At 46.2% G+C, this 12,372-nt stretch overlaps 2 non-coding genes across 2 annotated transcripts; both read left to right on the forward strand.

The window, feature by feature from the left end:
• Positions 1-3,050: 3,050 nt before the first annotated feature.
• On the forward strand, positions 3,051-3,123 carry Trnaa-ugc (transfer RNA alanine (anticodon UGC)). The gene has a single exon. It is a non-coding gene; the product is annotated as a tRNA-Ala (tRNA).
• An 8,585-nt stretch (positions 3,124-11,708) lies between these two features.
• Positions 11,709-11,781, forward strand: Trnaa-ugc (transfer RNA alanine (anticodon UGC)). Its single transcript has one exon. It is a non-coding gene; the product is annotated as a tRNA-Ala (tRNA).
• The last annotated feature ends 591 nt before the right edge of the window (positions 11,782-12,372 follow it).

The raw sequence follows: 12,372 nt of genomic DNA on the forward strand, positions 1-12,372 counted from the left end.
AACTGATGATGGTCCAAGTAGAGAGGATATAAAATGTAGATTGGCAATGGTAAGGATAGCGTTTCTGAAGATGAAAAATTTGTTAACATCGAGTATATATTTAAATGTCAGGAAGTCGTTTCTGAAAGTATTTGTATGGAGTGTAGCCATGTATGGAAGTGAAACATGGATGATAAATAGTTTGGACAAGAAGAGAATAGAAGCTTTTGAAATGTGGTGCTACAGAAGAACGCTAAAGATTAGATGGGTAGATCACATAACTAATGAGGAGGTGTTGAATAGGATTGGGGAGTAGAGGAATTTGTGGCACAACTTGACTAGAAGAAGGGATCGATTGGTTGGACATGTTCTGAGGCTTCAAGGGATCACCAATTTTGTATTGGAGGGCAGTGTGGTGGGTAAAAATCATAGAGGGAGACCAAGAGATGAATACACTAAGCAGATTCAGAAGGATGTAGGCTGCAGTAGGTACTGGGAGATGAAGCTTGCACAGGAGAGAGTAGCATGGAGAGCTGCATCAAACCAGTCTCAGGACTGAAGATAACAACAACAACAACAACATCAACACAGGATACCTAGAAATTCATGAATCTGCCAGATATGCGACATGCACAGATGGAAAGTCAAATTATCTGCATAATGCAGATGTTTGCTGAATCTTGCAGAGCTTACACTGGAGGACAGTCCATGTGGACGAAGGAAAGTTCCTTTAACACTTTCACCATTATCAGCATGACAAGAGAGAAATCAACATTGGATTAATTTGCCATTTTTGACATATAAGACAAACACTTTTTACAATACCTCAGTTACAGACATCCATTCACAATCAGAAACCCAAGAATATCACAGTCAAGCAGACATCAATGATTTGAGATGGTCCGAGGGCATGGGTAATAACAACCAAAGGTGTATTCATTTATTTATTTATGTTTATTTGTTATGTTTGTTACTAGTAACTAGGGTCTCACTCGTGTTCAAAGGCCTCCCATGACACCTTCCACTGCTCTGTGTCCCTAACAATTGTTGCTATGATGGTCTATCACAAGACTGCAGCCCACCACCACCACCACCACCACCACCACCACCCCCATCTCACTGTTTTTCGAACAATTAGTCTGTTGTCAAAGAGCTTGTAAATAACTGCAGGTGCATCCACAGGATATACAGTGCACTAGGACTCCCATTCAAAACACACATTGTACGACGATAACGTGTATAATATCATAAATACCGAGAAGCAATTGAACCTTCTTTTTGCTGTAGATATGTTTATGGAAGTGCACTTTATAGTGTCAACATTGTGCTGGAACATACACAAGCACAGTAATGGGAAGTGAAATTATAGTTTTGCACATGTGACAGATGATATGTGTTGGATTATGATCAAGTATCTTGTTGGAACACTTTGCTTACCTAGGCCAGGAACTGGATGATACTGTGAATTATTAGTTTTACTGTTTCTATTCTTTACATTGATGTTTGGTTTGCATTCAACAAGCAATATCAAACTTAAAGCCAATTCCACATTTAAATTAGCAAATGCACACAAGTCATTGCTTAAGAGGTGAGCATCCAAGATCATATGCATCTGAAAGCTTTTGCTGTTGACTTTCATTTTGTCTAGTGGTTCATAATACATGTAATATATTACATAGTTAATATTCTCTGGCGGTAGGTGACCCAGCAATGTTGCTTAAGTAATTTGATAATGTTGCGCATCCAATAGAGCTTTAATGGCTGCATGTACGTGCACAAGTACATTGTTAATTGATCACACTTTCTCAAAGCATTCAGTCATTAATTTATTGAGAAAATTTAACCACAGATTTAAATATTTAAGGATTTTATGTATTATGTGCAGCTGTACTAATTTGTAACATTTCTTATGACAAATTGGTAATGGTTTCATGTTCCATTATGTATTTTGAAAAGAGCTCTTCAAATGTTTCTTTTGTGATCGGTTATTTTCTCTATCACAAGACATTTTAACTTTCATGACTTTAGCTAAAGGTACGTTAAGAAAATAATCTGGAAGAGTGAAGCCCATTTGCAAAAAGGGCAGAAATTTTATTTCTCTCACACTCAATTCCATAATTTGCATAAATAATGCTCAAAATATCACAGTCTCCCTCCCTCCCTCCCTCCCTCCCTCCCTCTCTCTCTCTCTCTCTCTCTCTCTCTCTCTCTCTCTCTCTCTCTCTCTCTCTCTCTCTTTCGAATTTGTACAAAAATTAAAGAAATGGAAAACTGTAGCATTGAACTTTGCAACTTCAGTCGCTGCAAAATATAAAAAACGTTTTGGTAAAGTTGGTCTTCCATTCTTAGTCAACTGAATGGTAGAGAGTGAGCACTTACAAGCACAGTTAGTTAGTTAGTTAATTATATTACTTTGTTTTGCGATAGTCTGTATCTGACAAGCAAGCACAGGTGACATGGGTGCGAACACAGGAAGCTTGCAGCCCCTCGCTGCCTACAGACACAGAGCAGCCACACTAGGAGAGCGGCCTAAGCCGTAGGCGAAATGTGCTCATTCGCTTTGGCGCGACGTCGAAGTATAAATAAAGCTGTTACTAGCGTGAGCGTCGTGTTAAGTCGGAAAAGTCGGCTTCATGGGTGAGTGCCAAGTTTGGGGAGCGTTTCGTAGTGTGCGCAGTGCAATGGAGACGCGGAAACTTGTTGTGGCCCAGTGTTTTGCAGTTGGACGACGAGAGTGGTACACAGTAGTAAAGAGCGAGGCACTGAGTTGGCATGAACAATGGAGTGCACAATGGGGCTCGAGATGTGCTTGTTACCTCAGGTGCTGTGTGATTGTCGACAAGGAGTGAAAACGGAGCAATTTGTGACCGCCCTTTCAATTTAAGACGTTAAAAACAGACGAAATTTGCATTCGTAATACCAGAGCATCGGAACTAGTTGGAACTCTTGTGTATATGAACGTGTCCGGGCCATTGTACTCTGGTCCCTTCACCGCTACAAACCAACCCACCATAGTCTCCGTGCACATCAGAGTCGCAAAGGATGGAGAATAGCGCAGCTTTGTCGTGCATGGGAGCGTATCTCAGTTGGAAGAGCGTTCGCTTTGCAAGTGAAAGGTCCCGGGTTCAAGCTCCGGCGCCTCCGTGTTTTGTGGTCAGTGCATGGTAAGTGTTGGTCGTGGCGAACCTAAAGGCACGCAAAATGTTGCAAAGCCAGCGTCACTGACTGATATAATGTATACTGACGTAAGGAGAGCAAGATGTATGTGTGGGGACCGGCTGTTATCGAGGTGTCATCGAGTGCAGATCTGTCTTAGGTATCACGGCATAACCTCATTGAAGTCTAGAGAGCGGACAACACGTTCGTCTTACTCAGAGCGGTGTCCGAACTCTATTTTCGACATTATGCGTGCCACTTCCATTGTGGCCAACTACGATTCGATACAAAATGCACGAAACCTGAAAGACACCCTCACGGATACATATAGAGTAGTGTTTGTCTGCGGAATAATGGGAGTGCAAGGGTCTGTGACGCTGATACGGCTGTATGTAGCACAACTCGTCATGGGCGAGGCGTTGCTCAGATGGTAGAGAGCTCGCTTAGCGTGCGAGAGGTACTGGGATCGATACCCAGCGTCTCAAGAATTTTTAACACACCTACATGCGCACCTTGGCATGCAAGTGGAATAATTCACAGCCAGCAGATGTGTCTAGGCAGATACAAGCAAACGATTAGCATCCATAATTGGCAAGCGTATTTTTATTTGTGCGCAGGAAACACCCTCTTCCCACTCCTGCACTTAATGTAGAAACAGTACAAGTGTTCCCATAAGATTCTCAAGCCTACGTCGGAAAGATCTGCCTTGCGCCGAGTTCACGTAAATCCCACTGCACATTCCCATTCTTAGCGTGCGGTCGGCTGCTACTGGGGTTGCTAGTTGTGACTGCTGATAACAGATGCCGTAGCAATCAACTCATGGAGTGAGTTGTACGTTTTGCGATAGTCTGTCTCTGACAAGCAAGCACAGGTGACATACGTGCGAACACAGGAAGCTTGCAGCCCCTCGCTGCCTGCAGACACCGAGCAGCCACACTAGGAGGGTGGCCTAAGCCTTAGGCGAAATGTGCTCATTCGCTTTGGCGCGATGTCGAAGTATAAATATGGCTGTCACTAGCGTTAGCGTTGTGTTGAGCCGGAAAAGTCGGCTGCATTGGTGAGTGCCAAGTTTGGGGAGTGTTTCGTAGTGTGGGCAGTGCAATGGAGACGCGGAAACTTGTTGTGGCCCAGTGTTTTGCAGTTGGACGACAAGAGTGGTACGCAGTAGTAAAGAGCGAGGCACTGAGTTGGCATGAACAACGGAGTGCACAATGGGGCTCGAGATGTGCTTGTTACCTCAGGTGCTGTGTGATTGTCGACAAGGAGTGAAAACGGAGCAATTTGTGACCGCCCTTTCAATTTAATACGTTAAAAACAGACGGAATTTACATTCGTAATACCAGAGCATCGGAACTACTTGGAACTCTTGTGTATATGAACGTGTCCGCGCCATTGTACTCTGGTCCCTTCACCGCTACAAACCAACCAACCATCGTGTCCGTGCACATCAGAGTCGCAAAGGATGGAGAATAGCGCAGCTTAGTCGTGCATGGGAGCGTAGCTCAGTTTCAGTCACCCGGCAGCGGCCGTTGCGGTCGGACTCGGGTTGTTTTCGCTCTCGGCTGTGGCGGTCGCGTGCTGTTTGGTGAGTGTGCGCATTGCTACGTTGTTTTATTGTGGCGTGATGATTTGCAATCGACTATAATGGATCAACTTATACGGAAAGACACATTGAAATTGAGTTTCGACCCTCATTATGCACGACCCAAATCCTTTGCGGTTTAGTTATTTGTTAGAGACGTCATGAAAATCACTATTGATGATATGATTGGCATTCACCTATCTATCGTTAGCAGTTCGGTGTACCTAAAATTGTTGAAACCCGAGAAATGCGAAGAGGTCGTTCAATCTTGTGGAGGAGTGTTGAAGTTCCACCATTCTGACGGCAATGTTGGTGAAGTCAGAATTTCGCTTGCCGGTCTCCGAGTGAGAACTGTTCGCATATTTGAATTACCATTTGAAATTTCCGCTGACCAGATTAATGCCAAATTGAGGGAATATGGAACAGTCATCAGCAATACGGCAGAAAAGTGGTCGACTATGCATATTTTCCCGGTGCTAAAAGGTGTCCGTCAGGTGAAGATAGATATGTTAAAGCACATTCCGCCCTACATCACTGTGTGTGGCTACAGGGCCATAGTGCTTTATGACGGGCAGCCGAGAACTTGTGCGGAATGTGGGTCCACAGAACATATCCGTGCTCAGTGTGTCCAACGACGCATGGCGCAAATACCGGCCGGTGAGCCTGAGTTGCGCGGCCCGACGTCTACTTTGCCATTATCATACGTCGCCGCCGTCCGGGCTAATGTCACCTCGGAACCTAGTTTAGATGTTTCGCTAGAGGGTTTGCGCGCAGTGCACGAAGGCGCTACACCGATGGAAGCGAACGATGTACCGAATGTTCCTTCTTCACATACCCAGAAGGAGGGCAATACTCACTCGTAGCTGGGGCACCCACAGGACACCGAAAGTATTCCGGCGGGCGTACCGGTTCGAGACGACAAGTCCGACGTGGACCGGATGGAGTCGAACGAGATGGCTGGCCACCAGCCCCCGCGGTCTCCCAAATCTCAGAAGAAACGCCGGCTAGCACATCAAGGGGCAGAAGCAAAGGCGCCAATATTGCGTGAGAAGACGAACCACGTCAGGCAGAAACTGACTGAAGTGACTGACCCACCGTCGTCGGCAACCAGCAAAACGACAAGAAAATCTCGGACGGACGAATCAGACACTGATCACGGACGATTACCCTCAGGGGACCCTGCGGTGGCCGATACATTGGATCCGAACCCTATGCCTGAATGTTCCAAGCTCTCGGATTGCGATATGAACGCTGACAAGTTCGTGTGCGATTGGTCAGAAGACTTTGAAGAGGGTGGTCGGGAAGAAGATTTAGTACGGGATCGGCGCGGTATAGAGCATCCGTCATCAGAAGCTCAAGCAGATGTGTCCCACCAGCAACAAACGGCTACCGCCGGCGTCGGTGCAGTGGCTGATGACGCGGACTTCTTTTAGATGATATTCGCCATGAACATCAATAGTAGGCATATTGTCACCTAGACCTCTGATCTCATGACGTCTTTGCAAGCTTACCGCATTGCGACATTGAACATCAGTAAGATCAATAGCCCACTCAACTTAAAAAACCTTCAAGATTTTCTCTATGCCGCTGATATTGATCTCATTATGCTGCAGGAAGTGACCAATATTAACCTTGACCGTATCACAGGTTACAATGCCGTCGTTAATCCTGGAAGCACTGAACTAGGGACCGCGATCATGGCTAAGAAAGGGATAGTGATGTCACATATCGAACGCCTGGCGAATAGCAGAGGTATAGCGACTACTATCGATACTACCAGATTTATTAATCTCTACGCCCCTTCCCGTTGTGGGAGACGACGACAGAGAGCAGTTTTTTAAAGATGGCATTGTGCCACTTTTCACACCACCTTCAGACCAACTTATATTCGCTGGTGATTTTAACTGTGTACTCAATCCCAAAGACCAGACACCAAATTTCAATCCGTCCGCCGAGCTTCGCACCATCATTGAAGAGTTAAAATTAATAGAAATATGGGAGCATAGACACGGTGACAGGCCCGGATTCACATTCGTTACTGGTCACTCAGATAGCCGCGTCGATAGAATCTACGCATCAGCAAATATGAGGGAACATGTTTTGCAGGCAGAGCTATGGCCGACTGTCTTTACAGATCATGTGGCATATATATGTACCGTCAATTTAGCCAAACAAGGGACGTACAGGGCAAGGGGACCCTGGAAACTAAATGTAGCGCATTTAACAGAACCCGAGTGTCACACAGTCTTCCGCAACACGTGGGCAGAATGCGAACGTAAGTTTCCCGCGTACGACTCTGCCATTACGTGGTGGGTAAAATGTGCAAAACCCGCCTTAACAAAAGCGATGAAGAATTATTCCAGAGATCGACGTGCCTGGCTGAAGCAAACCCTGTAATTCTACTTTCAGTGTTTAAGGGATTTATATCGAGAAGATGCAACGGTAATAGCAAATCGTATGCATATCAAACGAATACAGGCTACGATTTTAACCCTGAAACGGAAGCAATTGGAAGGCTGTAAAGTCAGGACACGCCTGCAAAACGCCGTACAGGATGAAACGACATCAATGTATCATGTTATTCGCGAACAGAAAAGGGGGCACAGAAAATATTGACAGAACTGCACACTGCAGATGGTCGACACTTACACCAACAGCGCGACATACGAGACGAGATTTATAAACATTTCACAGCACAGTTAACGGAACACCCTGTGGATATAGCGGCGCAGCAAGCCCTCATGGCACGCAGTTTTGCGACATTGAGCACGGAAGAATCAGACGGCCTCGCTGCAGTAATAACTGACGATGAAGTAGCGGACGCCATTGGAGGGAGCCCACAGAATAAATCGCCTGGCCCCGACGGATTACCGGCCGAGTTTTATAGAACTTTTCGACACCATTTAGTTCCAAAGATGACCATGGTCTGTAATGATATCCTAAACGCTGGAGATGATATCCTAAGGGAATACTGTGAGGGCATAGTGGTATTGGTCCCCAAAACCCCAGCGGGCAAGACAGTCGACAATCTCCGACCGATTACATTACTTAATACGGATTATAAGATATTCGCGCGGGTCATGATGCAGCGGTTCAGTACGGTACTCAGTACTGTCACGGGGGCCTATCAAACGAGCGTTGGGAAAACTAGAAACATCCAGCAGACGTTAAGCGAATATAGAGATATCATAGCTTGTGACATCCGATGCGCTCTAGTCTCGCTAGATTTTGAAAAAGCATTCGATAAAGTCACTCATATCTTCTGTGCGCGATGGCAGCAATGAATTTTCCACGAAAAGTTATTGACACTGTTACACTCCTGCTGAGAAACGGAACATCCAAGATCTGTCTCATCGGACAACTAAGTAAACCTATTTCCATCACTAGGTCGGTACGATAAGGTTGCCCGCTGTCAATGGCTTTGTTTGCAGTTGCTCTTGAACTCTTGTTGTTCTCCCTGACGCAAGACATTCCGGGATTACGTATACATGGCCAGAAGATTGTCTGCCAGGCATTTGCGGATGACGTCAGTTTCGTGGTAACGAAAGGTGAAGACTTAGAACGCGCGTTTCAGCTGATAAACACTTATGAAGCCGCCTCAGGAGCGAAAGTCAACTGTAAAATGTCTGGCGTTATGGCACTTGGTAGGGGACTAGAACTTGGCAATAGCCGTTCACTAAAAAGGATGGCAACATTTAAATGTCTCGGCATTGAATACACGCGCAGCATCCGCTGCACGGCCGCTCTTAACTATAGGAGATTGTTGGCACAAATCCGGGCCGGCATACGGCAACATCATTTGCGAAATTTCAACGCCATACAAAGAGTGCATTTAGTCAATACTTACATCGTTTCAAAAGTCAATTATGTAGCGCAAATCCTCCCAATACCAAAAGTCATAGCACAACGCATGCTTGCGGTGCTCGGCCACTTTGTCAGTAGGGGACAAATTTTCAAAGTCGCATTTGAAACCTTGACGCTCCCCATGGGAAAGGGCGGCCTCAATCTGACTGATGTTTACCACAAAGCGAAAGCATTATATATCAGCAACGTGTATAAACAATGGCAACGATCACCACATTCCTTAACGGCCCTTCTTCTCCATGAAATTGCACCAGCCAGCATGACGCCTCCTGTCAACGTAAGTCACATCCCGACTGCATTTTGCCACTTTAGTAATTTTTTCCTAGACTACAGCTATGTTCAATGCACCATACCTGAGAATGATCTTTACAGGGTCAGAGCGCTTTACAGCAGCCTGACGGACAGTAAACCGCGGAACAGAATAGAAGTAAAGTATAAAGACTGCAATTGGGCAAAGATCTGGGAAAACATTTACGACGCACACTTACCATCGCAGGTGCGGTCTACGTGGTACATGGCGGTCAATAGGATCATACCGACAAATTCAAAGCTACACATGATTCACTTGGCCGACACTCCGAATTGCATTCACTGTACTTTACTAGATACCATCGAACATCGCTTTCTGTGCGACGATGTGAAGGACATCTGGATTCTCTTTGCACGGAAGCTCTCAAGTATGCTGCGTACTGCACCTAGGATGATTACTCCAGCTGGACTCCTCACTCCCGATGCCGTTCCATACCCCCCCGCAAAACGACGAGCAGTCAATTGGCTTCAAGGTCAGACGGTGTATTATATATTATCGGCGGCAGAAAAAAATAAAGAAGACTATTGGTTATACCTACTAACTCAACACCAGAAACTTCAACGAATAGACAAATATAGAGAAAAGTATGCTTCTTTCCTACTCCGAACATTAACGTAGAGAGATATTCATCCAGGGCGACGTTTGCAGTACGAAAATACTGCTGGATGGCCCCTTCAGAATTGTAATGGCCGCAACTGGGATTCGGATTGCCGGAATCGAACGGTCACGAATATGCGACGGACCGCCCCGACAGTGGTGACACTTTGGGGGGCGATGCCTCACCTGTCAACAGCAATACGAGACTGTTCTACAAGAACGCCGTGGAATTTCGGAGATCTAATATCCACATTAGAATTATTCTTTTCTTACTTATTTAGGAAGATTCGTTTATTTGCACAGAAGACGTGTTTCTTTTATGTTTGAATCTCCCATAAAAGAGGAAGAGAAGGTTTGTTCCTTCTTGCTGCGGAAGACTCCATCACCCTCCAGTTTATTTTCACATGTGCAGTCTTCCTTGGACGTTGTGATGAGTTACTCACATTCTCGCAGAAGATTTCATTTGTTTAATCCCCACATCCAATATAGTGGGTTAACCAACTATCCAAATGCATACTGAAGAGCATTAAACTGTTACACGAAAATTATTTAATTTAAACGGTGATTTTTTTATGGCGGAGAAGCATAGCCGATGAAGGCAATTTTGGCGAGCGTGAGAACGGGCTAGAAGGGGTGGATGGAGGCCCGAAAAAAAAAAAAAATTGGTAGAGCGTTCACTTTGCATGGAAAGGTCGCGGGTTCAAGCCTTGGCGCCTCCATGTTTTGTGGTCAGTGCATGGTAAGTGTTGGTCGCGGCGAACCTAAAAGCACGCAAGATGTTGCAAAGCCAACGTCACAGACTGATATGATGTATACTGACGTAAGGAGAGCAAGAAGTATGTGTGGGGACCGGCTGTTATCGACGTGTCATCGAGTGCAGATCTGTCTTAGGTATCACGGCTTAACCTCATTGAAGTGTAGAGAGCGGACAACACGTTCGTCTTACTCAGAGCGGTGTCCGAACACTATTTTCGACGTTATGCGTGCCACTTCTATTGTGGCCAACTACGATTCGATACAAAATGCATGAAACCTGAAAGACACCCTCACGGATACATAGAGAGTAGTGTTTGTCGCGGGATAATGGGAGTGCAAGGGTCTGTGACGTAGATATGGCTGTATGTAGCACCATTCAACGTGGGGGAGGGGTAGCTCAGATAGTAGAGAGCTCGTTAAGCGTGCGAGAGATACTGGGATCGATACCCACTGCCTACAGAATTTTTAACACACCTACATGCGCACCTTGGCATGCAAGTGGAATAATTCAAAGCCAGCAGATGTGTCTAGGCAGATACAAGCGAACGGTTAGAATCCACAATTGGCAAGCGTGCTGTTATTCGTGAACAGGAAGCCCCCTCCTCACACTCCTGCACTTAATGTAGAAACAGTACAAGTGTTCCCATACATTCTCAAGCCTTCGTCGGAAAGATCTGCCTTGCGCCGAGTTCACGTAAATCCCACAGCACATTCCCATTCTTTGCGTGCGGTCGGCTGTTACTGATGTTGCTAGTTGTGACTGCTGATGACAGATGTCGTAGCAATCACCTCATGGAGTGAGTTGTATGTTTTGCTATAGTCTGTCTCTGACAAGCAAGCACAGGTGACATAGGTGCGAACACAGGAAGCTTGCAGCCCCTCGCTGCGTGCAGACACCGAGCAGCCACACTAGCAGGGCGGCCTAGGCCGTAGGCGAAATGTGCTCATTCGCTTTGGCGCGACGTCGAAGTATAAATAAGGCTGTCACTAGCGTTAGCGTCGTGTTGTGTCGGAAATGTCGGCTGCATGGCTAAGTGCCAAGTTTGGGGAGCGTTTCGTAGTGTGCGCAGTGCAATGGAGACGCGGAAACTTGTTGTGGCCCAGTGTTTTGCAGTTGGACGACAAGAGGGGTACACCGTAGTAAAGAGCGGGGCACTGAGTTGACATGAACAATGGAGTGCACAATGGGGCTCGATTTGTGGTTGTTACCTCAGGTGCTGTGTGATTGTTGACAAGGAGTGAAAACGGAGCAATTTGTGACCGCCCTTTCAATTTAAGACGTTAAAAACAGACGGAATTTGCATTCGTAATACCAGAGCATCGGAACTACTTGGAACTCTTGTGTATATGAACGTGTCCGCGCCATTGTACTCTGGTCCCTTCACCACTACAAACCAACCAACCATCGTGTCCGTGCACATCAGAGTCGCAAAGAATGGAGAATAGCGCAGCTTAGTCGCGCATGGGAGCGTAGCTTAGTTGGTAGAGCGTTCGCTTTGCATGTGAAAGGTCCCGGGTTCAAGTTCCGGCGCCTCCATATTTTGTGGTCAGTGCATGGTAAGTGTTGGTCGCGGCGAACCTAAAGGCACGCAAGATGTTGCAAAGCCAGCGTCACAGGCTGATATGATGTATACTGACGTAAGGAGAGCAACATGTATGTGTGGGGACTGGCTGTTATTGAGGTGTCATCGAGTGCAGATCTGTCTTAGGTATCACGGCTTAACCTCAATGAAGTGTAGAGAGCAGACAACACGTTCGTCATACTCAGATCGGTGTCCGAACTCTAATTTCGTCGTTATGCGTGCCACTTTCATTGTGGCCAACTACGATTCGATACAAAATGCATGAAACCTGAAAGACACCCTCACGGATACATAGTAAGTAGTGTTTGTCTGCGGAATAATTGGAGTGCAACGGTCTGTGACTTTGATATGGCTGTATGTAGCTCAATTCGTCATAAGGGAGGCGTAGCTCAGATGGCGGTCTGCCTGCAGCGGCCGTGGCGTGCGGTTGTCTGTGCTCAGCGCTGCGGCCGGCTTGTTTACTTCTGCGGGGTAAGTCGCTCGCTAGCAGCGGTTACTCTTGCGTGTGATGAATGACGTTGATGAATCAGTGATGACACAAGCTA

Source organism: Schistocerca gregaria, chromosome 8 (genome assembly GCF_023897955.1).
Source record: "Schistocerca gregaria isolate iqSchGreg1 chromosome 8, iqSchGreg1.2, whole genome shotgun sequence".
NCBI lineage: Eukaryota > Metazoa > Arthropoda > Insecta > Orthoptera > Acrididae > Schistocerca > Schistocerca gregaria.